General features: G+C 43.5%; 1 protein-coding gene across 5 annotated transcripts in view; it reads left to right on the top strand.

Moving 5' to 3' along the window:
• ZBTB38 (zinc finger and BTB domain containing 38) overlaps positions 1 to 27436 on the top strand; it is an 83114-nt gene that overhangs the window by 26101 nt on the left and 29577 nt on the right. Inside the window, exon 1 of one of the 5 annotated variants that reach the window (XM_029615963.1) lies at positions 5475 to 5786. The exons of 3 other annotated variants lie outside the window; for them this stretch is intronic. The gene's annotated coding sequence lies outside the window, so the exon portion shown is untranslated. Of the gene's footprint in view, positions 1 to 5474; positions 5787 to 5878; positions 6002 to 27436 lie in introns of those variants that run through there. One more of the 5 variants, XM_029615964.1, reaches the window with a different exon arrangement.

The following is a 27436-nucleotide window of genomic DNA, read 5'->3' on the forward strand; positions in this document are numbered from 1 at the left end:
AGATGCTGCATAGTGTTAAGCAGGGTCTCGAGTTTGAAACACCTCTGGCATCATGCAGCATCTCAGGAACATGACTCAACTTCCTGCAATTCCTGAGCCTTCTTACAGGCCCTGCTGTTTGGAACATGCCCTGATGACATCACTTCCTCCCTAGTATATAGGGGAGGATCAGAACTACCACTCCATGCCTTTGCAACAGGCCTTCTGCATTTCTGCAGTGCTGGTTGTCCAGTGTACCTGTGGTTTCCTGGTTATTCCTGTGGTTCTGCTTGCTTCCTTTTGTCCCACTTGCTCCTCCTCCATTCATGGTCTTGCAAGTACTCACATAGGTTTTGTCTTGTTCCTGTTCCTTGTCAGTCCTGTCTTGTCTTGGCTCCAGCTTTGTCTCCTTGATGCCTTGACCCAGGATAGGACTTGACCTCACCTTGCTCTCAGCCCTCCTCAAATACGGACTGGAACTTGACCATGTTTTGCCCTCGGTCTGTCTCAACCCTGGATTGGACTTGACCTAGCCTTGCTCTCAGCCAGCCTTGACCTCAGACTGGAACTTGACCTATGTTGTCCTGCTGGCCGCCAGAACCCAAAGGCGCAACACAAGCGGGAAGTGTTTGTTTGTACATCACTGCGTATGTCGTGTACTGATATAGAAATGTTAAGTAGTAGTAGTAGTAATAGGTGGTTGGCTAGAGAAGAAGATATTGGCCATGATGTCTCAGCAGCTGCCTGCCAAGACCTATTCTATGCTTGCACACATTAGATTGCGCCAACTTGACAGTGGCCCGAGGCCTTACCCACCAGTTCAGCATGACACGTAGGCGGTAAAACATAAAAGAAATGGGCAGGAGACAGGCGAGGACACGAAAAACAGAGGAAAGAGTGCTGGTGAGAGGTTAGGGGCGGCGGAAAATAGTTGACTGGAAAGGAGTTGTATATAAAAGGATGGAAATAGGGAATAGGAGACTGGAAAGGAATGGGAAAGCAAGGAGATGAAAGGTGGTGGGAGTGGGAGATGGAAAGCTGGAGCCCAATAATTAAAAAAAAGAAAAAACCAAACACTTAGCTGGATAAGTGGAGTCATTGAATATCCGGCTATGGACAGCGGGCAACACTTAGCCAGATAAGCGGCTGAATATGGATCCCCTGGTGGTTAGGTGAGAGTTGAGAAAAGAGATTTTGAGGACTAAAATATGAGGAGAAGGAAGGAGGGGGTGAAATCTAGCAATGAGTAGCTAGAGGCAGAAAAAAGAAATGAAGAAAGGAGATGAAAGCGAAATATCAATCTCAGAGACAAATATAGAGGAGGACATGAAAAAGAAGAGAAGAAATTTAAAAATAAAAGGAAATCCTGGATAAGGTCATAGAAGAAAAAAGGAGAGACCAGGAACAGCACAATTTGAAAAATAAGATGTCAACATGACAAAGCATTTTTAGCCTGATTTTAAAAGGGCCACACGCGCGCATTTTAGAATGGGCCCGGCCACATGCGCAATCCCCTTTACGTGCCGAAGGGGCGGGCCAGGTGACGTGGTCTGGGTGCGGAGGGGCAGAGGGGGGGTCAGGACAGCACCGTTAGACGCTGTCCTGGGGAAGCGCGCGCTAGCCAGCAATTATTTCTGCTCCCAGGGAGCAGTAAGCATTAAAATAAAACAATTAGGGATAGGCAGCGTTATGTTAGGTGTCGGGGATGAGAGGGGAAGAGGTAGGAAGGGTAGGGTTAGGGATAGGAAAGTTTCTGGGAGGGAACTGGGGGAGGCCCGACTGTGTCACCATGCGCATTTTGCTAGAATTCCCCACCTGCGTGCGCAAGTTGCAGGCTGCCCGCCCATGCACGCGTGGATTTTAAAATCCGGCGCGCAAGGCCATTGGCTTTTATAACATGCGCACACCGGATGTTATAAAATTGGCACTTCCATGTGCGTGCGTGGGTCTTAAAATCAACCCCTTTGTGTTTAGTTTGATTGGAACATGTCCGTTTTGGAAATATGCATCTGTTATCCTTTCATTTTGCTCAGCAAAGGAGGAAATGTATTTCTCTTTTGAGGTCTCCAACGTTGCACTGCATGTGGAGTCTGGCTTCTCGGGATTTCCATTACAGTATTTGTTTCGGTATTTCTAATTTCTGGTTACGTATCCTTTATTGGGTGAGGGTCTGTTTTGTCTTCTGCATGTGTGACTGAGGTGAGGTATACCGTTGATATGTAGCTTTTGTGTAGAGATTGCTAGCAGTCTGCATTCTTCTGTTGTCCTAGGAGGGAAGTATATTGGTGTTCTAGGGCCCGTTGCAATATGTGCAGTGCCACCTTTTCATAGGCAGGGTTATTGCTGTTTGAGTTCTGGGTGTTAGTGCTGTTTGCGGATGGAAGTTTTGCTAAGTAGATGCCGAGTGCGGTTTTTTGTAAGGTTTTGTGTTCCTTCACGGTGCCTGTCATTGTCAGTGGGATGGTGCCACAATTTGAATATTCTTTTTCATATGGTAAACGGTAAGGGGGAAACCTCCTCCTCCTGTTGTGCACCCTTATTGGGGTGTTTCTGTGGACACAGGATATTTATTCGCAGAGCCGTGACGTGCAGGATTTCTATAGAGTTCTGTTCTATTCTGTATAGTTTGGAAATACCACTCTCATATAAGAGGATTGATTGAATGATGCTATTAAATCATTGGTGGGGGGGAACCACAGATCAAATCAAACAGGTGGAAGAAAATGGTGCCGGTACTCAGCACTGGCAAGTTACCCCTTGGAAAAAAAAGGCCTTTCCATGTCTCTAGACAGCAACAATGCTAGCCTCCGCCAATAGGGCTGTCCAGACTTCTAGCATTTGTGCACGTTACCAAACTCATTTTTGTGCCTTCATATCATGACCCTCTCTACATTAGAATGGCCTGCTCCCAACTGTGACCGGCGAGTAAAATGTTTTGCCGACTTGTGTCCTTCCACGTTCACACGTGATAGTTATTTGCCTCCCCGCTGTTGATAGCCTACCGAATGACGGAAGATTAAAAAAAAGTGCATCCCGCGTGAGAGTTACAGGCACTGTTTGTTTGTTTGGTTTTTCCCCAGAAAGATAGCCCTGAGCGCGAGTCCCCGTGACCGGGATAGGCTACGGTTTTGTTTGGGGAAGGAAGGGGGGGGGGGGGGTGGCGCTTTAAGCCAAAGACCACGTGGGACTTCACAAACGCGTAGGGAGTACGAGAATAGGAGGTTAGCACGGAGGTGACATCCGTGAGAACAGCAGGTTCTGTGTCTCTCGTCTGTAAACCTCCAGCACCGGGGAGAAGTGTGAGAGAGAGATCTCGTGAAAGCCCTCCATGGCCGGCAGTGCTGAGTTTACAGGAAGTTCTAGTCCTAAACATTGTGCCATGAGCCTAGAGAGAAAGGATGCTGGCGTAAGGTAAGGGAAGTACTTGTTCACGATGTCCACCATCCAGTCTATGAATAATCTTACAACGCTGGGGCCTAAAATCAGAAAAGCAGGGGGGGGAGGCAACATCAGACGGCCGCTAATTATGGAAAGCAGGAGCTAAAGCTGGTGTGATGAGGTTTGATGCAGCAAACTCTCACGTGCGTTTACGGCATATATATATATATATATATATATATATACACATATATGTATATATGTATATATATATGTATATATATATGTATATATGTATGTATGTATATATGTATATATGTATGTATATATGTATATATATGTATATATGTATATATATGTATATATATATGTATGTATATATGTATATATAGCCTTTGTTTGTTTCTGTATGCGTCCTGTCACAACCCTCCTCTCTGCTCCTGTGGAATTAAACTTCACATATGAAATAAGCTCGAAGATTACGCAAACCCCTTCTTATAACAGGTAGGCAGGGATGTGCTGAGGATTGCAAAAAAGGTGTTCTTATGGAGGGAATGTTCTTATATGGGAAATGGCCCAAGGCGGGGTTTTGTTTTGTTTTAATCTGGCTGACAGCGCAGAGACAGTGGAGGGTTAGATAGCGTGAAGGCAGGCCGCTCTTCCTGTTTGGCTTGCTCCTGATAAGCATATGGACCTCCCAGACAGAGTGCACAGGGCAGAAGCTATTCGAAGAGACTCGTTCCAACGCTTTAATTATCAAAGAGAGAGAGAGATAGAGCGTGTGTGTGTGTGAGAGAGACCGAGAGTGATAGTGTCGTGGTCCCTGCCAGTGGAGAGCTAAGGGTTTCACTGCACTCATGAATTCGAGGAATTAACCTGTGGGTGTGTCAGAAGCTGACGTCTTACCGCATTCCCCCTCCCCGTGATCTGCAGTCCGCTTCCAACAGGGACGCATGCATCACAGTCTCACTGGGCGAGGCCGAATAGCTTCTGGCCTGGAGCAGCCTTATTAGCCCCCAAATCGGCGTGGGGCTTGGGAGAGCCGTGGCGTACTCACAGGGCCCCCCGCGGCATCCCCCCCCACTTCCTCTTCCTGCAAGGATTTCCCTTTTGCCATGAAAACCTGGGTGAGGGTCGGGGATCGCTACAGGGCATGTGAGGTCACACCCGCTCACAGGCCCCCCCCCCCCCAGGTTGGGTTTTGCTGCCATCTTTAACATTGCTGCAGGCTTAGGGGACGGACGGTCCTGATCCTGTTCAGCCACTGCGAGGGCCGTGAACCCTGCGGAGCCCTAGTCATGCCTGCTCCCTGCACTGGTCGGGTGGAGTTTATGCCGCTGGAGTATTGCTTAAGTTGTATCCGTGGACATCCAGTTCCAATTTCTTTTAAGAGGAGCAGAACTAGCGTGTAGCAGTTGGAGGAAGCCAAGGACTGTGGCGCTTACCAGCAGAGACCGGTCGGTAACTTTCAGATGGTAGCCACCACCAGTCTGGGTCAGATTCGAACCCGTGGCTTAACGTTGAGACTCTTTTTTTTTTTTTTTTTGAGATATTATGCCTCGGGAGAGCGCGGCGTGGTGCTTCTCACACCGCAAGGAGGCGAGCTCCTGTACGTGATTGCACAGACACACGGCGCATCGTTTCATCTCGGGTCTGTCGGGTGCTGCTCGCAGGAGAACCAACACAAGATTTGCTTCAAGGTTTTCATCGTAAAATCGAACGCTGTAACGCACTTACCACAGGAGAGACTGGCATGGCGCTCCCAAAACATTGTGTACCTTGAAGTGCCTTTTGCAAGTCAGTTTTCCCACTGCTGCGGTACCTCCTTAAAATATATTTTAAGCAAAATGCTGTTCACAAGATCAGATTAGCACGGGAGCCTACTTTTTTACTCCTCCTGTTTGGGATGTTAAAGATCCCTTACCGTTAAATGGAACAAAACTCTCTGCAGCGAAATACCTGTGATTGCTACGGAGTGGGGAATATATTTAGCGCGAGCCGGGCCTGTGGCGACGAATAGGGTCTTACCCTAAATATAAATAGCTGAGCATGTGACCCAGCAGCTTGTGGTTCTTCAGCACTGCTAAGGATTTTGCATATAAAGTGTTTTGAGACTCCCTCTGCAAGCTGTATTTCTACCGGTATCGAAAAATCATTCTGACTTCAGGAGGTGTATTTTTTTTATTTTTTATTTTTTTCTTCTGGCATTGCCGTCCCGCTGAAATTCTGGCCGCGAAGCTCAGTATATTCTCTTTATCCGGGACCTGCTGCTGCTGCTGCTGCCATTCTGCCATCTTCCTTCGTGTGGTGGAGGACATTTTGCCTGCGCTGAAGCCAGTGTCCTCCCTCTGGCACCGCTGCTCTCTCTTCTCCACACGGCAGATGAGAGCAGCCATTTTTTGCAGCTGGCTTTGCTGACTTGTCCTAAGGTTTGCAGAAGTATTTTTTTTTTGGCGGGGGGGGGGGTTGTTGCTGCTGAGCTGTGTCTGTGTGTTCGGGGAATTGGGCTAGTTTTGCATCACCCGGTAGATGTGAGCTCTCTCTCTTTTTTTTGTTCCCTCCTACCCCGTTGTACCAAGACGGCAGCTGCAGCAGCAGAACGTGCAGTGTCACTTACAACATTTAATCAGATACTGCATTCAAGGTGAGCTCTCCCGCGCGCCTCCTCCCTCGCCAGAGCTGGGCTGCTGCGCTGCGCCTCCTGTGTGTGTCTTGCTCCTGGCAAGCCTAAAATGGCAGGCAGGATTAACCTTGCTTCTGCTGTGTGCAATGCCGTTCCCAGAGCTCACTGTGCATCGCCCAGCACTTCAGCTGTGAGTATGTTCAACGCTCGCTGGGTGCTGTGTCACGGAAGTACCGAAGGCTGCTGCGTTAACAAGCTTAAATACCGCCTTCGTAATTTCTTTTCTTATATTATCTGTTTCCTTGCCATCCGGGTTCTAAATAGTTATTTAAAAAAAAACACAACCCAAAAACTCAACAACTATTTGCCACCGGCATCACCCCTTCTGTTTTTTTTCTTCTTGCGGGTTTAGCTAAATAATGCAGACTATATTGTTAATTAATGTGAATATCGAATTAAAGCCCTGGAAAGTTACGTGGTTGTTATGCAGGTGAGTGGCATGACAAATCTATTTTTAGCTCTTGTGCAGGGGCACGTGGCGCAACAGGCTTTGGTAAGCCTGGCTTACATCTTCGGCACGGATGTCGGTAAGTTCGTTTTCAGCGAGACGGGACCAAGCGTACTCGGCGGCGGTCGGTTTCGTGCTCTTGGACCCTGGAAGGAAGTCTGTGCGAGGGGCAGCAGAACACGGTTGAAGATTTTTTTATTATTATTATTTTTTTTTTTTTCTCTTGCTCTCTCACAGCCCCTGGTTTCCCTATTGATAAATGTGATTCTCGTGAACGTAACCCCCCCCCCCCTCCCCTGTGCGAGCTGTTTCACTTCTTCCGATCCTGATGGCTGCAGTATCCCCCCTCACCACCGCCCCCTCCCCCAAAATATTATAAGCGAGAAGATGGGAAATTTGTCGTTGGGGGTTTTTTTTCCCCCCCTTCTGCGCATTGCGTAAAAAGGCTGCGTAGATTTGCCGTGGTCACTCTGTTCTGAGTGGGTTATGCAGGTACGTAGGACCGTGCATGCTTTCCAGATTGCTCGTTTGATGCTGCTGGAGCAGGACAAGACTGAAAAAAAATGCTGCTTCTCTGCTAAAAAAAAAAAAAAAAAAAAAATTAGACCATTGATTTTTTTATTTTTTTTTACAATAGGTTTTCTAATTTTATTCCTTCACCTATCGATACAGAGACTACTGAAGGGACTGCTTAAAGGATCCTTTGAGACTGTAGATTAGAGCTATTGGCTACGTTGACCCTATGCATCAAAGGCGTGGCGACTTCTGTGCAGCAGTATAGTTTATTTTATTTATTTATTTTTTTAAATGCTCACCGGTTTCAGCCCTCTTACAGCCTTAGAGGGTTACGAATCGGGCTTCTAGATAAAATGCAAAAAAAGAAGTCAAATTAATAATGCAGGCAAGGAAAAAAAAAAACCAAACAAAAAACCAGAGCTTCAAAACCTTGCAGGAAACTGCCTTTTCTCAAGTTCTGTAAGCAGAAAGACCAGTCCGTCCCTCAGAGGTTAGTTGCTTCTATAAGTGTGCACAGAATGAAATGTCTCTCTTAACAGATTTTCTTTTTCCATCATGATAAAGATGTAAATGGTCTTTTCAGCACAAAAAACTCCACCGAGCTACATTATGGCAGTCAGCCCTTCCAATGAGCGAGACAATCGGAGGGAAATATTCCCCCCCCCCCCCCCCCCGAAACACGCACACACACACACACGCATCTATAAATTGCTAAGCCGAAACGCGCTGCCTGTTTTAACGTATGATCAGGAGCCGAATTCCTGTTAGAGCAGTGGCTCAGATATAGCCTAGCCTCCAAGTAACAACCAGGCCAGGCCCTAACGTTTCCATGGCAACTAGAGCTTGCTGAAAGGTTCTCAATAATAATTTTTGCAGAGAGAGAGAGAGGCTCATTTTAGCTGAAGGCCGCAGTGCCAGCCCATTCCGTAACCATTTCGTTCTCTTGCTCAGGTTTTTGTGTGGGGGATTTTCTTGCACCCTTCCATTGTTTGAAAGAAGTGAGGGGTCTCCAGTTCAAGAAGCTGTGCGTCGGCACTATTTTTTTTTTTTTTTTGGGTTTGTTTTTTTCTCACTTGCGATATATCTGTCGCAAACCGAATCTAGCCTGCTTGCTGTACCGGGGATGGGGTTGTCTGTGTGTGTGTTTCTTTTTTAATATGCTGTTCAGGGAGGCAGTATCCTCATCCTCGCTTTGTGGAAGTAAGCAGTTTCATTATCACTCGAGCAGAGTACCAGCAGCATGAGACATGGTTGAGAAAGTCTTGGTCAGAAAGATAAGCGCGTTCGCCACCTCAAGACAGTACAGTCGCCAGCATTACTTAAGCAGCAAAAGAGCTGCACAGCTTCTCTCCCAGACAGGAGGGGTTCTGCAAAAGAAGGCTGCCAGAACCGTATCATCATCGTCCGGAAAATTTGCATTTACGCTAGCAATAAGAGTTAAGATAGGCTCTTCTATGGTTTGCTGTTGTAATAAGATCGCCGATACCGCGCTGTGTAAGTACAAGGCGTTTTGGGCTCGCTTCTGTGTCATTCTGCAGTGATAGAGACTGCCTCATCTGGGCATCATAGAATGCTCTGTGAAATCAAAGAACCAAGATCTACCTTTTGGTTATTGTATCACATAATTATAACATTTCTGGCGCCAGATACTCCTCCCTCACCTCAGTATGTTTAGAACAGGGGCATGTTTTTTCCCTCGCTTTTATTATCTTCGGTTCTTGTCTTCAAGAATTCTAACTATGAGATGGGATTTTTTTTTTTTTTTTTTGCACTGGCAGCCATTTTCTTTCTTTATCATTGAGTTCAAAATGGCCGCAGGACACTGTGTATGTTTGTCAAGCTTGCAACCATGAGAACAAGTAAATGAAGCATTAGCCATCTGATGCTGTGTCGGCCATTTTGGTGCAGGCAGCATTAATGTTCTATGACGTTAATCCTATTTTCAGTTATATCTGGAGAGGGTTGCTCGTGTGTGCTCATGCAATTCAATACATTGTGATTCAGAGACAGAATTAATCTGTTTAAGATTCTTCAACGTTTAGGTATGAATTGCTGCTAGCGAGTAGTCGGCTATATTCATTTAAATCCTGATTACAAGGGTTAGATGAGTGCAGTAAAAGCAAGTTTCACTTCTTAGATTTCTCAGTAAGTTTCAAGTAAGTTTTACAATTGATTTTGAGACTGTTTTGTAAGTATTCCTGTACTGAATCATTTTACTGTTAACTCCATCGTACGTTCACTTCCATCTGCATTAACCTTTCATTTGGTGGTGTTACTGCTGTATTTGCATATTTCCTGATTATTGTGCAGAAGGCAGGGAATGAGCTTGACTGATGAGTAAGATCTATAAGCGAAAATGCATTGTACCACTCGGCGTAAAAGGAAATCACGTTTGCCTATTGGTTTATCACCTAGAGCACTTTACAGTTTTAGTACTTAATGAACACTCGTGGAGCCCAGCATGGGAGAACGTGGAACAACGTGATTAGCATGATGATGGCTGTAAAACAGAGATGGATAAACTGGGGTACGGAGAAGTAGACGGAGTCGCTCAAGGTCAAATAGAAAGTGACAGAAACGGGACTGCAAATTTAGGAGCTGTGAATGCTAGCTCCCTGCTTTAGCTCTGTACTATTCCTTTTCTTATATTGGATATAAATAGCCATAGCATGCATTCACAGGGCAATAAATATTAGTTTTAAGCCAGCATTGTCAACTCTTCAGTCCCTTAATCTTCATCAGGTCATTAGGCACAAAGTTCTTCACATCTTTCCCCCCTGTATAATGCTCATCGCCGTCGTCTGAGGGCCGTTATGTCTGCCGCAGGATGATGGCATCTCTTCAGTATAACCAGATGTCTACAGCCTGTCATGGGGGAGGAAAGTGTAAGGTCTTCTAGTTTGCCTTAATTGCTTGTGGACGTTTCTGCGCTGGGCATCTCTTGGTTTTTCTTCTTAGGGTGAGTGCAGTCTATCTGTTTTTTGGTTGTTTTTTTTTTCTCCTATTCCTCTTGTAATATCTTGTTTTCCATAAAAGAGCTTCATTGTCGGGCAGAGATGCAGTAGCAAGCAATTGTAAGGTTTTCCGGCTAGCATTGTGAAAGATTATACTGTGTAGAGGTTTACTTACAAGGCCCTGCTTGTTCCTAAGATGTAAAAGCAGGTACCAGTTTCTCTAAATCACGTATGCTGTATATTATAAAAGAATTGTATTTTTATCTAATATGTAAAACTACAGAAGCAGGACCATCGATACTGGCAAATAGTCTTAGCAAATGTGTAGAGATGCAAGCATGCGATAGTATTTCTTAAATTCAAATCTGTTTGTTTTTGACAGGAGCAAGGAATATCTGCCGTGGTCCACATGTGTAACATGTTCATTTCGGTAATCGGTGCTGATTCATTTCAGCAAATGACAGATATTAGAGCAGCGAATTTCTAAGCTGCAAGATGCATACATTTTTGTAGGGAGAAAATGGGGTTAAGGCAGCGTGGTGCTGGCCTGACTCATGCAGGTAGTCAGTGGTTTTTTTTTTCGTTTTAAAGAAGAACGCGGCTTCAGTTCCATTCCTGACAGCAGCGCTGCAATCCCATCGCTGTTTTAGGATCTTAGGTGAGACACACACTGAATTCATTTGCTCATCTCCAGTGAAAAATGCTAGCTGTGTGCCGCTCGTGCGACGCAGAGTGACTTCGTTTTTCTGTGTGCACCCGACACCGGCTCGACCACGTCGGTGTGCTGCTGCAGATGGCCCCCTGAATAATAGGTGGTTCTTCTCTTTTTCTTTTGAAGCATTGGTTTGGAAATATAGCAAATAGGTCGGGCAGTTCAACCGAGACTAGAGGTGGGACTGCATCTCATGAGAAGCGAAAGGCCGTGAGCCGTCGCCGTATACTGTACCTGTGTGCATGAACATCGTAGGATACGAGCATCGCATCTCATAATCAACTAGGCACAAGGGAGTGAGGAGCCGATCTGTAAAGCAAAGCATCCTGAACGCCGTAGCCCTTTTTATGGGGGGGGGAGGTAATTATTATTAGGTTTGGGTTTTTAATACCTTTGCTTTATTATCATAATGAGCTCATCGATTTCCGGGTATTGAATTCAGCAAAAGATAAACCTCTTCCTCCTGCTTTAATTTACTGTCTTTCATCTTTTTTTTTTTTTAATTTGTTGTTTTTATTACATAACGTTTACCCCACCCCCATTATGGCTGCAGACGTTAGCACAGCTATAATGGGTATAATAATTCCAGGGAAGAAAGTGTTGTATTTTTTTTGTGGCAGCTGCAGCAGGAATTCCTCATAAGAGAGTAGGTCGGGAGACAGCACTGTTCTGGTGATCTGCGTCGCCGACCTGCTTAGGGGGTGGCTAACATAAGGGTTTTTTTTTTTTCTTTCTTTTTTGCATACAACATGTTTACTGGCCTTTTGCTGTTCTTGGTGGGGGGAGAGGGGGGAAAACGTCACATATGCCAGTGTCTGGGGTTTAGCTATCTCTAACCCTGTTAGGCAGTAACATTTTTCAGTATCACGGTATCTGTATACCTTTGTGTATACTGGGCATGCTTTTTTTTTTTTTTTTTTTTTTGACTAAGCTGGTTCATCAATTGCCTGAAAGGAGATCAGCGATTGTATGAAAACTTCATAGGTAGAGGTATGTTTATTCTTCTGATTTAAGCATTTAAATAAATTTAAAAAATACACTCTTGTGACTTGTTTCCCGTTTGTCTTCATTTTTTTGCATTATTGATTTTACAAACGAGCTCATCGTGATAAAGTGCCGGCCGTTGTAGTCTGATTATTTTAGGCATTTTTCTATAAGTTAACCCGAGAATGCAGTCACTGAGTCAGAAAGAAATGTGAAAACCGTTTCGTCACATAAACCAAGCTTCTACAGGTCATTTTCAAAGGGACTTCTGCGGGTAAAGTAGTGCTTTTCCTGCAGAAATGGCCCTTCGGAAAATTGCATGCCGGACAAGCACATGAAATTCCATGCATGCACGCTGTATGCGGGTAATTTTACATGCATGGGGAAAAAGCCATCTGGGCAGGGTTGGGTTTTTTTTTGTTTTTTTTTTTACCTGCAGACTTTATTGATTTTTAAAAATGTGTGCATAAATTCTGTCTGCATAACTACGCACTCAAAATAGTTGTAATTGTGTGCACGTAGTTTTTCTGGAATCATTCTCAGAGCGGATTTACAGGCATAAGTCTATTTTGAAAATTGGTGTAACTTATGCATATATTTGCCGGCCAACGTCTGCGCAGTGTTACAGAATTACACCCATACTTGTTAAAATAGACATAGTAACGTTTATTGTTTTTAACATGCTGGTATTATAAATCACTTGCCTGTTAAAAAAAAAAAAAAAAAAAAAAAAAGCATGCACAGTTTTTGAAATGTCCCTGGCTTGAATTTTTTTTCCCTTTTCTTTGGAAAAATTGTGTGCTAGGTTTACCGTTTTTCTTAAGTGAGTTTTATTTGATGTGAGGATACAGATTTAAGAAACAAAGGCAAAACAAAACTCAGTCCTCCTATTTTGAACTACAACCCAAGAAAGAGATCTAGGTGTCATAGTGGATAACACATTGAAATCGTCGGTTCAGTGTGCTGCGGCAGTCAAAAAAAGCAAACAGAATGTTGTGAATTATTAGAAAGGGAATGGTGAATAAAACGGAAAATGTCATAATGCCTCTGTATCGCTCCATGGTGAGACCACACCTTGAATACTGTGTACAATTCTGGTCGCCGCATCTCAAAAATGATATAATTGCGATGGAGAAGGTACAGAGAAGGGCTACCAAAATGATAAAGGGGATGGAACAACTCCCCTATGAGGAAAGACTAAAGAGGTTAGGACTTTTCAGCTTGGAGAAGAGACGACTGAGGGGGGATATGATAGAGGTGTTTAAAATCATGAGAGGTCTGGAACGGGTAGATGTGAATCAGTTATTTACTCTTTCGGATAGTAGAAAGACTAGGGGGCACTCCATGAAGTTAGCATGGGGCACATTTAAAACTAATCGGAGAAAGTTCTTTATTACTCATCGCACAATTAAACTCTGGAATTTGTTGCCAGAGGACGTGGTTAGTGCAGTTAGTGTAGCTGTGTTTAAAAAAGGATTGGATAAGTTCTTGGAGGAGAAGTCCATTACCTGCTATTAAGTTCACTTAGAGCAGGGGTCAGGAACCTTTTTGGCTGAGAGAGCCATAAACGCCACATATTTTAAAATGTAATTCCATGAGAGCCATACAATATGTTTAAAACTAAATACAAGTAAATGTGTGCATTTTATGTAAGATCACACTTTTAAAGTACAATAAGTCTCTGAAAATATTACACCAGGCCTTAAGACACCAATACATCTCCTATTAGGAAAACGGACCAAGTCAGGCTGCTATAGAGTCCTACACAGAAACTACACGCCAGCAGAAAACCTCACCTGAATCACGTGCTGTCCCTCACCTAACATAGAATAAAGAGACCAAAACGCATAACAAGAAGCATGCAGACAAAAACTGAATTGGAAACTGCAACAAGCCAGAGTCTCTGTATGCAGTGTAACAAAGGAAAAAAGAAACATCACACATCCTTATAAAACAAATCAAGAAATATAAAATCATCAGCAGTAAAACTGTACTAACAAAAAGAACATATTTCGAAACAGCTGATGAGTGGAATATCCAATAATTAAAAACTCATATAAAACATTTCCAGATACCAACAAAATATTTCAAAATAGCAGACACACAGATCCAGTAATGAAAAATAATAAGGATACAAAAATTTTTTTGCTCTGCATACCTGGGAACGTTTGATATCCAGGTGTCCTGAGATTGTTCTGAATTAGCAGGAGGTGGGGTGGTTTGCTTGGAACTTTCTCCTCTCTCAGTCACATACCAGCGCTCTCTCTCACACTGGCTCTCAATGACACACCTATACACACATGCTCTCAGTCACTCACATATACAAATGTTTTTTCTCTCTCACTTATATAGGCTCTTAATTACACATTTACACACATGCTGTCTATCTTTTCACGCTTACACACACACAGGCTTTCAATCACATAAATACATGCTGTCTTTTTCTCTCACACACAGACTCTCATTCACATGCTTACAAACATGTCCTCTCTTTCTCTCATTTACACACAGGCTCTCAATCACATACTCACATGCTCCCTCACCTAAATCAGCTCTCAATCACACACAGACACACATGGTCTCTCTCTCTCATTTAAACACAGGCTCTCAATCACATACTCACATGCTCCCTCACCTAAATCAGCTCTCAATCACACAGACACACATGGTCTCTCTCTCTCATTTAAACACAGGCTCTCAATCACATACTCACATGCTCCCTCACCTAAATCAGCTCTCAATCACACAGACACACATGGTCTCTCTCTCTCATTTAAACACAGGCTCTCAATCACATACTCACATGCTCCATCACCTAAACCAGCTGTCAATCAGACACAGACACACATGATCTCTCTCTTACTTATACACACAGGCTCTTAATCATACATACACATGATCTCTCTCACACACAAAGGATCTCAATCATACACACATACTCTTTCAAACAAACAGGTTTTCAATTACAAACTTACACATACAGGTTCCCAATGGTAAACTTACATTCATGCTCTCTCTCTCACAGGCAGGATCTCAATCACAGACATACTCTCTTTCACATATACAGGCTCTCAATCATTCACATACATGCAATCTCTCACTCACACACACAGGATCTCAAACACACATGCTTGCTCGCTCATTCACTCTCTCTCTCCCCCCCCCCCCCCCCCCCGGGAACTCGCGGCAGCAGCAGCCACCTCCCAACGCTAACCTCCTTCATTTTCAGCCCTCGCGGAGGCGAAGGCGGAGTCCCATCGGCCGCGGTTGAAGATTTTCATTTTCCTCCGAGCCGCGCTGCAGTCTTCTTCCCGCGCAGGCACCCGATGCTCTCCACTTCCTCTTCCGGGCCGCGGGGGGGAGGAGAAGAGAGCACGCCGACTGGAGTCATCCGGGGTGCCTGCGCGGGAGTCAACGGGTGTCAGCCGGGTGCCAGCGCTGGAGTCATCGGGTGCCTGCGCGGGTCTTCCCGCGCAGGCACCCGATGCTCTCCACTTCCTCTTCCGGGCCGCGGGAAGAAGAGAGCACGCCGGTGCTCTCTTCTTCCCGCGCAGGCACCCGATGCTCTCCACTTCCTCTTCCGGGCCGCGGGGGGGGGGAGGAGAAGAGAGCACGCCGGTGCCGCTGACTCCAGCTGTCCTGCCGCGTTCCGCCCGGGCTGACAGCATTTTAAGCCCGGGCGGCGGAGGACCGGGGAGCAGCTGGGTCAGCGGGGAACCGCGAAGTATGGCGACACGTGTCTGCGAGCCAGATGCAGCCCTCAAAAGAGCCATATCTGGCTCGCGAGCCATGGGTTCCCGACCCCTGACTTAGAGAATAGCCACTGCCATTAGCAATGGTAACATGGAATAGACTTAGTTTTTGGGTACTTGCCAGGTTCTTGTGGCCTGGATTGGCCACTGTTTGGAAGCAGGATGCTGGGCTTGATGGACCCTTGGTCTGACCCAGTATGGCATTTTCTTATGTTCTTATGGGGTAGACGCGAAGGAGATAAGAGGGCGGGAGAAGACCACGGATAGAGTGAAGACCTGTGACAATGCTGTTGGCAGACACAGTTGGGCAGACTGCATAGACCAAGTGGTCCTTTTCTGCCTACATCTTGTATGTTATTGTTTTCAATTCAATAATATTCAGCAAATTAAAGGGAAATCCCACTGTTGGACATTCTGTATCCTGACGTCTGTGTAACTGAGTTGGTTATAGAAAAGGCCGCTTAAAAGTTCTGAGTTTCTGATCTTTATCATCATCATTCATTTCTTGTTGTAAAAATCAACTTGTTCGGAGGCTACAGCAGAACCCTGGAGTATCAGCAGTGCCAGAACAAGGGCGAGGCGAACAAGGAGCCTGCCCCGGGCGTAACACCTAAGAGGGTGTCATCACTGTCACCCTTCTCATTGGCTGTCCCAGCTGTTCTGTGGGGAGAGGAACAAGCACTCTCTATGTGGCGTCATTCTGCTGTCAACTCATGGTGCCATGCGGCTGTCGAGGAAGTTTAAATCTGCACTGTTTTGGCCATGAATGCCAGGAAGCATGGGAATAGGAGTGTCGAACAGCTCAAAGTGACCGAGAGCTGCGTGGATCCTGGACTCTGCGCCAACATTGTGGGAAAGCAAGCAGTGGAGGCTGAATGTACAGTGAGGGCTGAGGAGAAGGGCAGGGGAGGGGTGCTGAGTGTGAACCAAAAGAGGGAGGAACGCAATCCGTGCAGGAGCCAGGAGCCATCACATGCCGCCACCAGAGGAGGGAAGAGTGCAACCTTGCTAGAGCCTTGATCTACTGCCAGTAGGAATGGGAGTAGGGGGGGAAAGGATGCTACTAGGCAGGATAGGGGGAAACAAAAGAGGATGGATGTTGCTGGGCGGAGAAGAGAGAGGGGGGAATGCTGTGGATGGGGGAGGGTGATTGGGATGTTGGGTGGGGAGGGGATAGAGAGAGAGTGGTAGGGTTGGGCAGGCAGAAGAAGAGGGGTGAGGGATGCTGTTGGGTGGGGAGATGCTGAGGGGGGGGATGCTGCTGGGCAGGAGAGAGAAAAAAAAAAGGGGGATGGGGGAATGCTTGATTGGGGGGGGGGGGGATGCTGGGCAGGGGTTGGGCCAAGAGTGAGGAGGAGACTGGGGAAGAGAGAAGAGGAAAATGCTGTGCTGCAGCCACTGATAAATTATTATATATTATTTTAGAAATATGTTTGTTTTTATTTATATACAGTTTCAACCCAAACCTACAATGCCTTTTTAAAAGTCTTCACAACCTCTCACATTCTTCTGTTTAAAAAAAAATACATATCAAAAAGAGTTTTTCATTAATATACACAACATACAAACTTTCAACAAACAAACTTTCATTTTGGAAGAACATAAGAAATTTCCATACTGGGTCAGATCAAGGGTCCATCAAGCCCAGCATCCTGTTTCCAACAGTGGCCAATCCAGGCCATAAGAACCTGGCAGTTTCCCAGGGACAGGCAGTAGATTTCTCCAAGTCCACCTTAATAATGATTTATGGACTTTTCTTCCAGGAGCTTGTCCAAACCTTTTTTTTAAACCCAGCTGCACTAACATCTTTCACTACATCCCCCGGTAATGAAATCTAGAGTTTAATTATGCATTGAGTAAAAATAATCTTTTCTCCTGTTTGTCTTAAATGTATCACCTAGTAACTTCATTGAATGTCCCCAGGTCTTTGTACTTTCTGAAAGAGTCAACAACCTGTTCCACCCCAGTCATTATTTTATAGACCTCTATCATATCTCCCCTCAGCTGTTTCTCTTCCAAGCTGAAGAACCCTACTTTGTTTAGCTTTTCATCATAGTGGAATCACTCCATCCCCTTTATCATTTTGGTCGCTTTTCTCTGTACCTTTTCCAATGCTGCTATATCGATTTTGAGATGTGGTGTCCAGAACTGCACACAATACTCAAGGTGCAGTTGCACCAAGGAGCGATACAGAGGCATTATGATATTTTCTGTTTTATTCTCCATTCCTTTCCTAATAATTTCTAGCATTCGATTTGCTTTCTTGGCTGCCCCCACACACTGAGCAAAGGATTTCAACATATTATCCATGATGACACCTAGATCCTTTTCCTTGGTGGTGACTCCCAGTGTGGAACCTTGTATTGTGTAGCTTATAAGAGTTGCTCTTCCCTACATGCATCACTTTGCACTTGCAACATTAAATGTCATTTGCCATTTGAATGCCCAGTCTTGCAAAGTCCTCTTGAAATTTCTCCCAATCCTCTTGTGATTTAACTTTTTAATAATTTTGTATCAGCAGCAAATTTGATCACTCATTGTTCCCATCTCTAAGTCATGATTAAAAGCAGCAGTCAGCACAGATCCCTGGGGTATGCCACTATTCATCTTTCTCCATTGAGAAGATTGACCATTTAGCCCTACTTTCTGTTTTTTAACCCTTTCTCAATCCACAATAGAACATTGCTTATCCCTTGACTTTTTGATTTCCTCAGGAGGCTGTCATGAGGCACTTTGTCAAATGCTTCCTGGAAATCCAGATACACTAAATCAACTGGCTCACCTTTAACTACATGTTTGTTCATGCCTCCAAAAAAATGTAGTAAATCGCTGAGTCAGCTCTTCCCTTGGCTTAAACCCATGTTCTTTTTGTCCCATTAAACTATGTCTATCGATATTTTCAGTAATATTGTTCTTTAGAATAGTTTCAACTATTTTTCCCCACACTGATATCAGGATCAGCCCTGGAACCCTTTTCAAAAACTGATGTTACATTGGCCATCCTCCAATTTTTAGATACTGTAGCCGATTTTAATAATAGTTTACAGATTGCTACCGGAAAGTCTGCAATTTCATTATTCAGTTCTTTCAGCACTCTGGGATGTATATTATCTCAACGAGGTGATTTGCTACTCTTTAGTTTGTCAGTTTGCTCTAGTATGTCTTCCAGCTTCACTGAGATTTGTTTCAGTTCCTCTGAATGATCACCTTTAAATATCACTTCTAGCATGGGTATCTGCCTTACATCTTCCTCAATAAAGATAGAAGCAAAGAATTCATTTAATGTTTCTGCTATGGCCTTGACCTCCCTTAACGCCCCTTTTACCCCTTAATCATCTAGTGATCCAGCTGACTCCGTTGCATGCTTTTTGTTTTGAATGTACCTAAAAAAGATTTTATTATGGAGATCTTGCTTCCACAGCAAGCTTCTTTTCAGATTCTGTCTTTGCCTTCCTTATCAATGGTTTGCATCTAATTTGCCGGTGCTTATGCTGTTTTCTTCATTTGGATCCCTTTTCCATTTTCTGAAAGATGTGCTTTTGGCTAGAATAGCCTCTCTTACCTCACCTTTTAACCATGCTGGCAGTCATTTGGCCTATCTTTTTATTACGTGGAATACATTTGGTTTGGGCTTCTAAGATGGTATTTTTAAACAGCATCCAAGTCATATTTGAACTAATGACTGGAAGGGGGGACAATATATAAAGCTACAGCTCTAACACTAAATTTTCAAAAGGGAAACTGATAAAATGAGGAAAATAGAAAAAACTGAAAGGGTGCAGTTGCAAAGTTTAAAAGTGTACAACAGGCATAGACATTGTTTAAAAATACCATCTTAGAAGCGCAGTCCAAATATATTCCACACATTAAGAAAGATGGAAGGAAGGCCAAACAATTACTGGCATGGTTAAAAGGTGAGGTGAAAGATACTATTTTAGCCAAAAAAAAACTTTCTTCAAAAATTGGAAGAAGGATCCATCTGATGAAAATTGAAAAAAGCAATAAGTATTGTCAAGTTTAAATGCAAAATATTGATGACAGGCAGAGAGAATTTGAAATGAAATTGGCCAAAGAGGCAAAAACTTATAAAAACTTTTTAAAATATATTTTAAGCAGGAAACCTGCGAAGGAGTCAGTTGGACCGTTAGATGACCAAGGGATTAAATAAAGGGGCTATTAGGGAAGATAAGGCCATTGCGGAAAGACTAAATATATTTTTTCATTCTGTGTTTACTAATGAGGATGTTGGAAAGATACCGGTTCCAGAGATGGTTTTCAAGGGAGATGATTCAGATGAACTGAACCACCAAATAGTGAACCTGGAAGATGTAGTAGGCTAGATTGACAAACTAATTAACAAATCATCTGAATCAGATGGTATGCACCCTAGGGTTCTGAAAGAACTAAAAAATGAAATTTCAGATGTATTAGTAAAAATTTGTAACCTATCATTAAAGTCATCCATTGGAACTGAAGACTGGAGGGTGGCCAATGTAACTCCAATATTTTAAAAGGGCTCCAGGGGTGAATCGGGAAACTATAGACCAATGATCCTGACTTCAGTGCCAGGAAAAATAGTGGAAACTATTTTAAAGAATAAAATCACAGAACATATAGATAGATGGTTTAATGGGATACAGCTAGCATGGATTTAGCCAAGGGAAGTCTTGCCTCACAAATCTGCTACATATTCTTGAAGGGGTTAATAAACATGTGGATAAAGTGAACTGGTAGATGTAGTTTATTTGGATTTTCGGAAGGCATTTGACAAAGTCCCTCACGAGTGGCTTCTAAGAAAACTAAAAAAAATCTTGGACTAGAAAGCAATGTCCTTTCGTGGCTTGCAAACTGGTTAAAAGATAGAGAGTAGGATTAAATGGTCAATTTTCTCAGTGGAAAAAGTTAAACAGTGGAGTGCCTCAGGGATCTGTACTTGGAACTGTGCTTTTCAATATATTTATAAATGATCTGGAAAGGGATATGACGAGTGAGGTGATCACATTTGCAGATGACACAAAATTATTTAGAGTAGTTAAATCACAAGTGGATTGTGATAAATTGCAGGAGGACCTTGAGAGACTGGAAGATTGGGTATCAAAATGGCAGATGAAATTTTATGTGGACAAGTGCAAGATGATGCATATAGGTTAAAATAACCTATGCTGTAGTTGCACAATGTTAGGTTCCATATTATAAGCTACCAGTCAGGAAAAAGATCTAGGCGTCTTAGTTGATAATAATTGAAATTGTCGTCTCAGTGTGCTGCAGCAGTTAAAAAAGCAAACAATGTTAGGAATTATTAGGAAGGGAATGATGAATAAAACGAAAAATGTCATAATGCCTCTGATTCGCTCTATGGTGAGATCACACCTTGAGTACTGTGGGCAATTCTGGTTGCTACAACTCAAAAAAAGATAGTTGCACTAGAGTAGGTACAGAGAAGGGTGACCAAAATGATAAAGGGCATGGAATTGCTCCCCTATGAGGAAAGACTAAAGAGGTTAGGACTGTTCAGCTTGGAGAAGAGATGGCTGAAGGGGGATATGATAGAGGCCTATAAAATCATGAGATGTCTAGAACAGTTACATGTGAATCAGTTATTTACTCTTTCAGATAATAGGAGGACTAGGGGGCACTCCATAAAGTTAGCAAGTAACACATTTAAAACAAATTGGAGAAAATTCTTTTTCACTCGATGCACAATTAAGCTCTAGAATTTTGTTGCCAAACAATGTGGTTAGGGCAGTTAGCCTAGCTGAGTTTAAAAAAGGTTTGGATAAGTTCCTGGAGAAGTCCATTAACTACTATTAATCAAGCTGACATTGTGACTAGCCACTGCGATTACTGGCATTAGTAGCGTGAGATCTATTTAATATTTGGGTACTTGCCAGGCACTTGTAACCTGGATTGGCCATGTTGGAAACAGGATGCTTGGCTTGATGGACCCTTGGACTGACCCAGTATGGCCACTTATGTTCTGATGTAAACAATTGGCTTATGCAGCTGCTTCTTTCAGTTTTTCTCATTTTATCATAATCTCCTATTTAAACATTTAATGCTGTCACAGTAGATGTCCCTTAGAGTCCTCCCTTGAGTTATCAAGTCAAATTTGATCATGTTATGATCACTATTGCGATGTGGCTCTACCACTATTACCTTTTTCACCAAGTCATGTGTTCCACTAATGATTAGGTCTAAAATAGCTCCTCTATTATTGATTCTTGTACCAACTCCTCTATGAAGTAGTCATTTGTTTCATCTAGAAACTTTACATTCTTAGCATGTCCTGATGTGACACCAGTCAACCAATTACCCGTAGATATCTATGATATTTTCTCAATCCCAAGGAAGAAGAAGAGAGGAGGCGGTTTACTCCTAGCTGTAAAAAAAGACCTCCAGCTCTTGGCCCATAAATGTGACATACCACATCAATATGAAATTGGCTTCTTCAAGTCAAAATCACTCCAACTATGTCTCATCTATACCCCCCCTGGTCTACTCGAGAAAGATTCATCACCCCTTATCGAATTCTTCGCAAAGGCACTATCACCTGACCTTCCCACGATCCTCCTAGGAGATTTCAATTTGCACGTGGATACCTCACCACAGTCACCCGCCTGTGAAGCTTTCCTGTCCTCACTCGAAGCTATGGGCTTCCAACAGATAGTAAACTCCCCCACACACAAAGCTGGCCACACCCTTGACTTGATCTTCATCAACTCCTCCATCAGTGTGAACAGTCCACCATTGTGTACACCAGTACCATGGTCTGATCACTCCCTGATCAAGACCTTTCTTTCACTTCCTCAAAGCTCTTTGTCTGCGCCCCGTCAACCCATATCCTTCAAATTTCGCAAACCCTGTGATGTAGAAACCATCACTCTTGCATGCTCAGACATAGACAAACACATTGACCTTCATCCCCAGATAATGCATTCTCCTCCTGGGTGAACTGTACGCTCAGCATTGCCAATAATCATTGCCCCCTAGTAACAAAGACTATCAATCCCAATCGCAAAAATAGAAAACCTTGGTACACACCTCTCCTCAGAAATCTCAAAACCCTACTCAGAGCCTCCGAAAGGTCCTGGCGCAAACACCAATCCCCTGCCACCAAAACCCTCTACTATCAACGCATGCATGAATATAGAAATTCCATCCTGCATTCCAAACGGGATTACTACGCCAAAAAAATAAATGGTCTGCAATACAACCCCAAGGCCCTTTTCACCATGGTTGCTGACCTGACCTCTCCCATACACACACAACAACTAGCTAACTCCTCCACAAATCGTTGCAACGAACTAGCTCTATTTTTTAAAAACAAGGTATCTTCCATCACAGCACAGTTTTCGCACAATAACCTCAATATCTGTCTTCCCAATATCAACTCTCCAGTCTCCCTTTCATTGTTTGAGTCCACTTCCCCCCTAGAAGTGGAGAACATACTAAAGAAAATGAAACCATCCATTCACCCCTCTGAAACCATCCCCTCTAAACTCCTACTATCCATACACAATGTGATCGCCAAACCCCTCTCAAATATTCTCAACTGTTCACTAGAGCATGGCACCGTCCCAGACTTTCTGAACAAGCAATTGTGAAACCTCTACTTAAAAAATCCAACCTTGACCCCAACACTCTTTCTAATTACAGACCGGTGTCCAATCTACCCCTCCTAGCTAAAGTTCTTGAAAAGCTAGTGAACTCACGTCTATCCGATCACCTTGAACAGAACAACATCCTCCCTTCCACCCAATATGGTTTCAGGAAACACTTAAGCACTGAAGCTCTGCTCCTCTCCCTACACGATACCCTTATCAAAGGAATCGACTCAGGATCCTCCTATCTCATCGCATTACTTGACATCTCAGCTGCGTTTGACACAGTCAATCACGATGTCCTACTCAACATTCTCAGAAATATTGGGATCACAGGCAAGGCCATTGATTGGATTCAATCTTATCTCCAGAATCGCTCTTTCACTGTCTCAATGGACAATAATGAATCTGAGCTCATCAGTCTTCCCCAAGGTGTACCCCAAGGTTCCTCACTCTCATCTACGCTTTTTAATATATACATGCTTCCCCTGACCACGCTTCTCACTAACCTGCATATCAAACATTTTATTTATGCTGACGACGTTCAGCTCATTTTCCCATTCTCTGACTCCATCCAAACTGCTTTACATAGCTGGGAATCCTGTCTTTCCTCAATCAACCAACTCCTAAAGGACATGCACCTTGCTCTCAACTCTAACAAGACTGAGCTTTTAATCATATCGAATAGACAACCACTCCCTGACATCCCCCTTGCTTACTCAGCTACCAACTTCCCTTCGCACACTCGCAACTTAGGAGCTATTATTGGTAATCACCTCTCATTCAAACCATTCATCAAATCCATAATAAAGGATTGCTATTTTAAACTTCAAACAATAAAGAAACTCAGATCCCTACTACACTTCAACGATTTCCGCACAGTCCTCCAGGCTATTATTTTATCGAAGCTCGACTACTGTAATGCACTCTTACTCGGCATTCCTGCATCACACACCAAGCCCCTTCAACTCCTACAAAATGCCTCCGCTCGGATATTGTCAAACACAAAAAAAAGAGACCACATCACCCCCACACTTATTCAACTACACTGGCTCCCTATACAGTCACGAATTCTTTACAAAACACTCTCGATCATTCATAAGAGTCTAGTAAATTCTAACCTTAACTGGATTAACCCCCCCATCTCACCCCGTTCCTCCAATAGACCCACCCGCCCAGCACTCCAAGGAACACTCCATGCCCATTCTATCAAATCTTTTAAACTCTCCTCTACTATTAACAGAGCCTTCTCTCTTGCCGCACCCACCTTATGGAACTCACTGCCCCATGATATTCGAATAGAGACTTATACCCCCATTTTCAAAAAGAAACTTAAAACCTGGCTCTTTCGGCAAGCCTACTCCATTTCACCCCCTATTACATAAACCCCCATGTGAATTGTTAGATTGATATCCTGGTATGAACGCCTTTATGTCTGCTGATTCTGTACTGTGCACTTTCATGTATATAGTTCTAGTTATAATTATTATAATCAGCATCTCCCCATTGATGCTTGTTATATCTAAGGGCTCCTCCCGAAGATTATCTATATGTTACTGAGTTCACCATCTTTATTTGTTATATGTAAGGGCAATGCCCAAAGTTTTATGTTCACTGTGAACCGATACGATGTGCGAACGGATATCGGTATATAAGAAATGTTAAATAAAATAAATAAATAAATAATTAAAATCACCCATTATGACTGTGTTGCTAATTTTAAAAGGAACGCACGTATCGGTGAGCGAGTGAAGATACGCTGCGATTTTATATTGTGCACAAAGTACACGCATATCATTTAAAAAACCCCTGCCACGCATATGTGTGCGTGTAATCTTAAGAAGTGGCTCGAATAAATGTCCCACTTGTATTTCCGCTAGAGTTTTAGCGGCTTTTACTCACATATGCAGGCGGATTTTAAAACATGCTCGCGCGAAGGAAAAAACAGTTTTTCCAATTAGTCCACCAATTTGACCTAAATATCAAGAAGTCTTCTAGACCTCTCTGGTTCTTCATCCTGTAGGCGCCCCACTTGACCCCAAACTTTCTCGCTGTACTGAAAGCCCTAAAACTCAAGATCTCTAGACTTGCTCCTCATCAGGATCTGAAGCAAATTTATGCGGATAACACACAGATGCACGCCATGGTCAGCTTTTGTAAAATTTCAGTGTTATGCACGTAAGTCTTAGCCTCGCCCTGGAACACTCATGCCCCGCCCCTTTTCCACCCCTTCTTGACATGAGCATGGGTATGTACGCACTTTCTTTGCAGATTCTTAAAATTTTGCGTTGCTTATGCATGGCCCGCATATGCGCGTATGTGGTCATTTTCCGCAGATAAGCAGGCTGAATTAGCCTTGCTTTCTGGGTGCGTCCCCAGGTGGCCCGGTGCAGAACTTCTCATAGAACGTTGAAAACTTTCATCCTTGTCTCTCTCCTGTGCAACTATGCGGTTGCTTCCTGCATGATTGACTCTTCTCTGTCAGTTCTTTTTATTCCCATTACAACAACGGTCATGATTCTTCTCTTCTCTAGTCACATTGTTTTTCTCTCACCTCATCTTAGTGAGCCCCCAACTGCACTTTTAAGTGCCAAATATGTCACCAAAAGCTCCGGGTTTTAAATTTTGCCCATGCGGCAAAATAATGTCCATTACGAACAGTCATGACCGGTGCTACATATGTTTAGGCCCGGACCATGATCAAGGGGCCTGGCGCGATTGTGGTAGAATGTCTTGAGAGCGCAGTGGCAAAGAGCAGCGAAAATTGCACAACTTCGAGATCTGGAGGAAGGTTCGTCAGGTTCTTTTGCCTCGAGTCAAGCAAGATCTTCCCCAGGCAGAGAAACTAAAAAATCACACAAGAAGAGAGCTTCCTCTCTCAAACCGACAAAAAGTTCTAAATCGGGATCGGTACTGCATACCCTCTCCCATTTAAGCTGAGATTTATTTATAATTTATTTATTTATTTATAATTTTTTATATACCGCCGCTCATCAAAGATATCACGTCGGTGTACAGAGAACAGGAACTTACGCCGGAGCGTTATACATTTAACAGGATTATATAATCGTTATACATTTAACAATAGTAAAAATATATATATTTGAACATAAAACAAGTAGAGTCTTTTAAAAAAAAAAACCAAAACTATAATTTAGGTGTAACTTAACTGAGCTGAGATAAACAGAACTGGAGAAGAAAGGGATTCTGGTAAATTGGGTATGAGGGAAGGGGGAGGGTTAGGATAAGATGGAGTTCTAATTAGAGGTAGTAAGAGGGGGGAGAAAGCACTACGAGTGCAATTAAGAGCAATTGTAAAGAGAGGTATTTACAGTAAGCAGAAGTTGGGGAAATTAGAGATGCATCGAGGCCTGCTTGTGCATCGAGTGCATTGGCTGACATCCATCATATGAAGCCGATACACAAACCCAGCATCAAAATGCGTTGACAGACGCACAGTGAGTCGACTTCGGTGTCGCACATGACCCACACGGAGTCCAACCTCAACTTCACGCAAACGATGCAAGTTTTTAAAAAAATCTGCGCATACCATACAAAAGCACCAGGCCCAAAGTTGGGCAAATCCCTTCCACCCCACTCACTACAGTGGTTGTGGAAACCTGTGATACTTCAGAAGAAGGTATATCAACACCTCCAAAGCGTCCATCATCCTCCACCTCCCATAAAAGTCCCAGGCAAATTGAAGACACCAAACAAGGATCTCCCCCCTCCTGGAAAAAGGAGGAAAGCATCAGAATATTCAACCAAAGGCTTGTAGGCAGCAGCCCCTCAACTCAAATTACCGGTATACTTCAAACATTTTTCGACACATTGTTGTCATCCCAAATTCCACACCCTCCATCCAGTCCATCGGAAGGGGAATCAGAGGGCTTAATCATTTCTCCTTTGCCTGATCTTCCATCTGGAGATGACAACGTGTGACAGATTTCAAATCTAAAAGGCTGACAGGAGAGCCTATCTACTCCTCCCCATCCACACTGGAATCTCCAATAAGCATACAATCAGATCTTCTGGAAGAACAGCCAGAACCTTCATCGCCCCCGGAGGACCTTTCATACCCAAAGTTCATAGAAAAAGTGGGTAACACTTTACAGCTAGAGATAAAAAAAACTTCCAGATCCAAGGGCAGACATACATGGCTTGTTAAAATTTTTTGACATGCCAACAGAACCTATAGCTTTACTTCCCACTCCATATTGGACAGAGTAATGGATAAAGCATGGGAATCACCCTTCTCTGGATCATCAGTTTAAAAAAAGACAGACCTAAAATTTAGGCTGCAAAAATTCAAAACACTATGGAGCTTCTAACTTACCACATGCATCCATTGTGGTTGAATCTGCAATGAAGAAAGCAAGAAGATCTACGTTATACTCCAGTATCCTTCCTATAAACTATAGTCGATATC

The sequence above is a fragment of the Rhinatrema bivittatum genome, chromosome 9 (assembly GCF_901001135.1).
Source record: "Rhinatrema bivittatum chromosome 9, aRhiBiv1.1, whole genome shotgun sequence".
NCBI lineage: Eukaryota > Metazoa > Chordata > Amphibia > Gymnophiona > Rhinatrematidae > Rhinatrema > Rhinatrema bivittatum.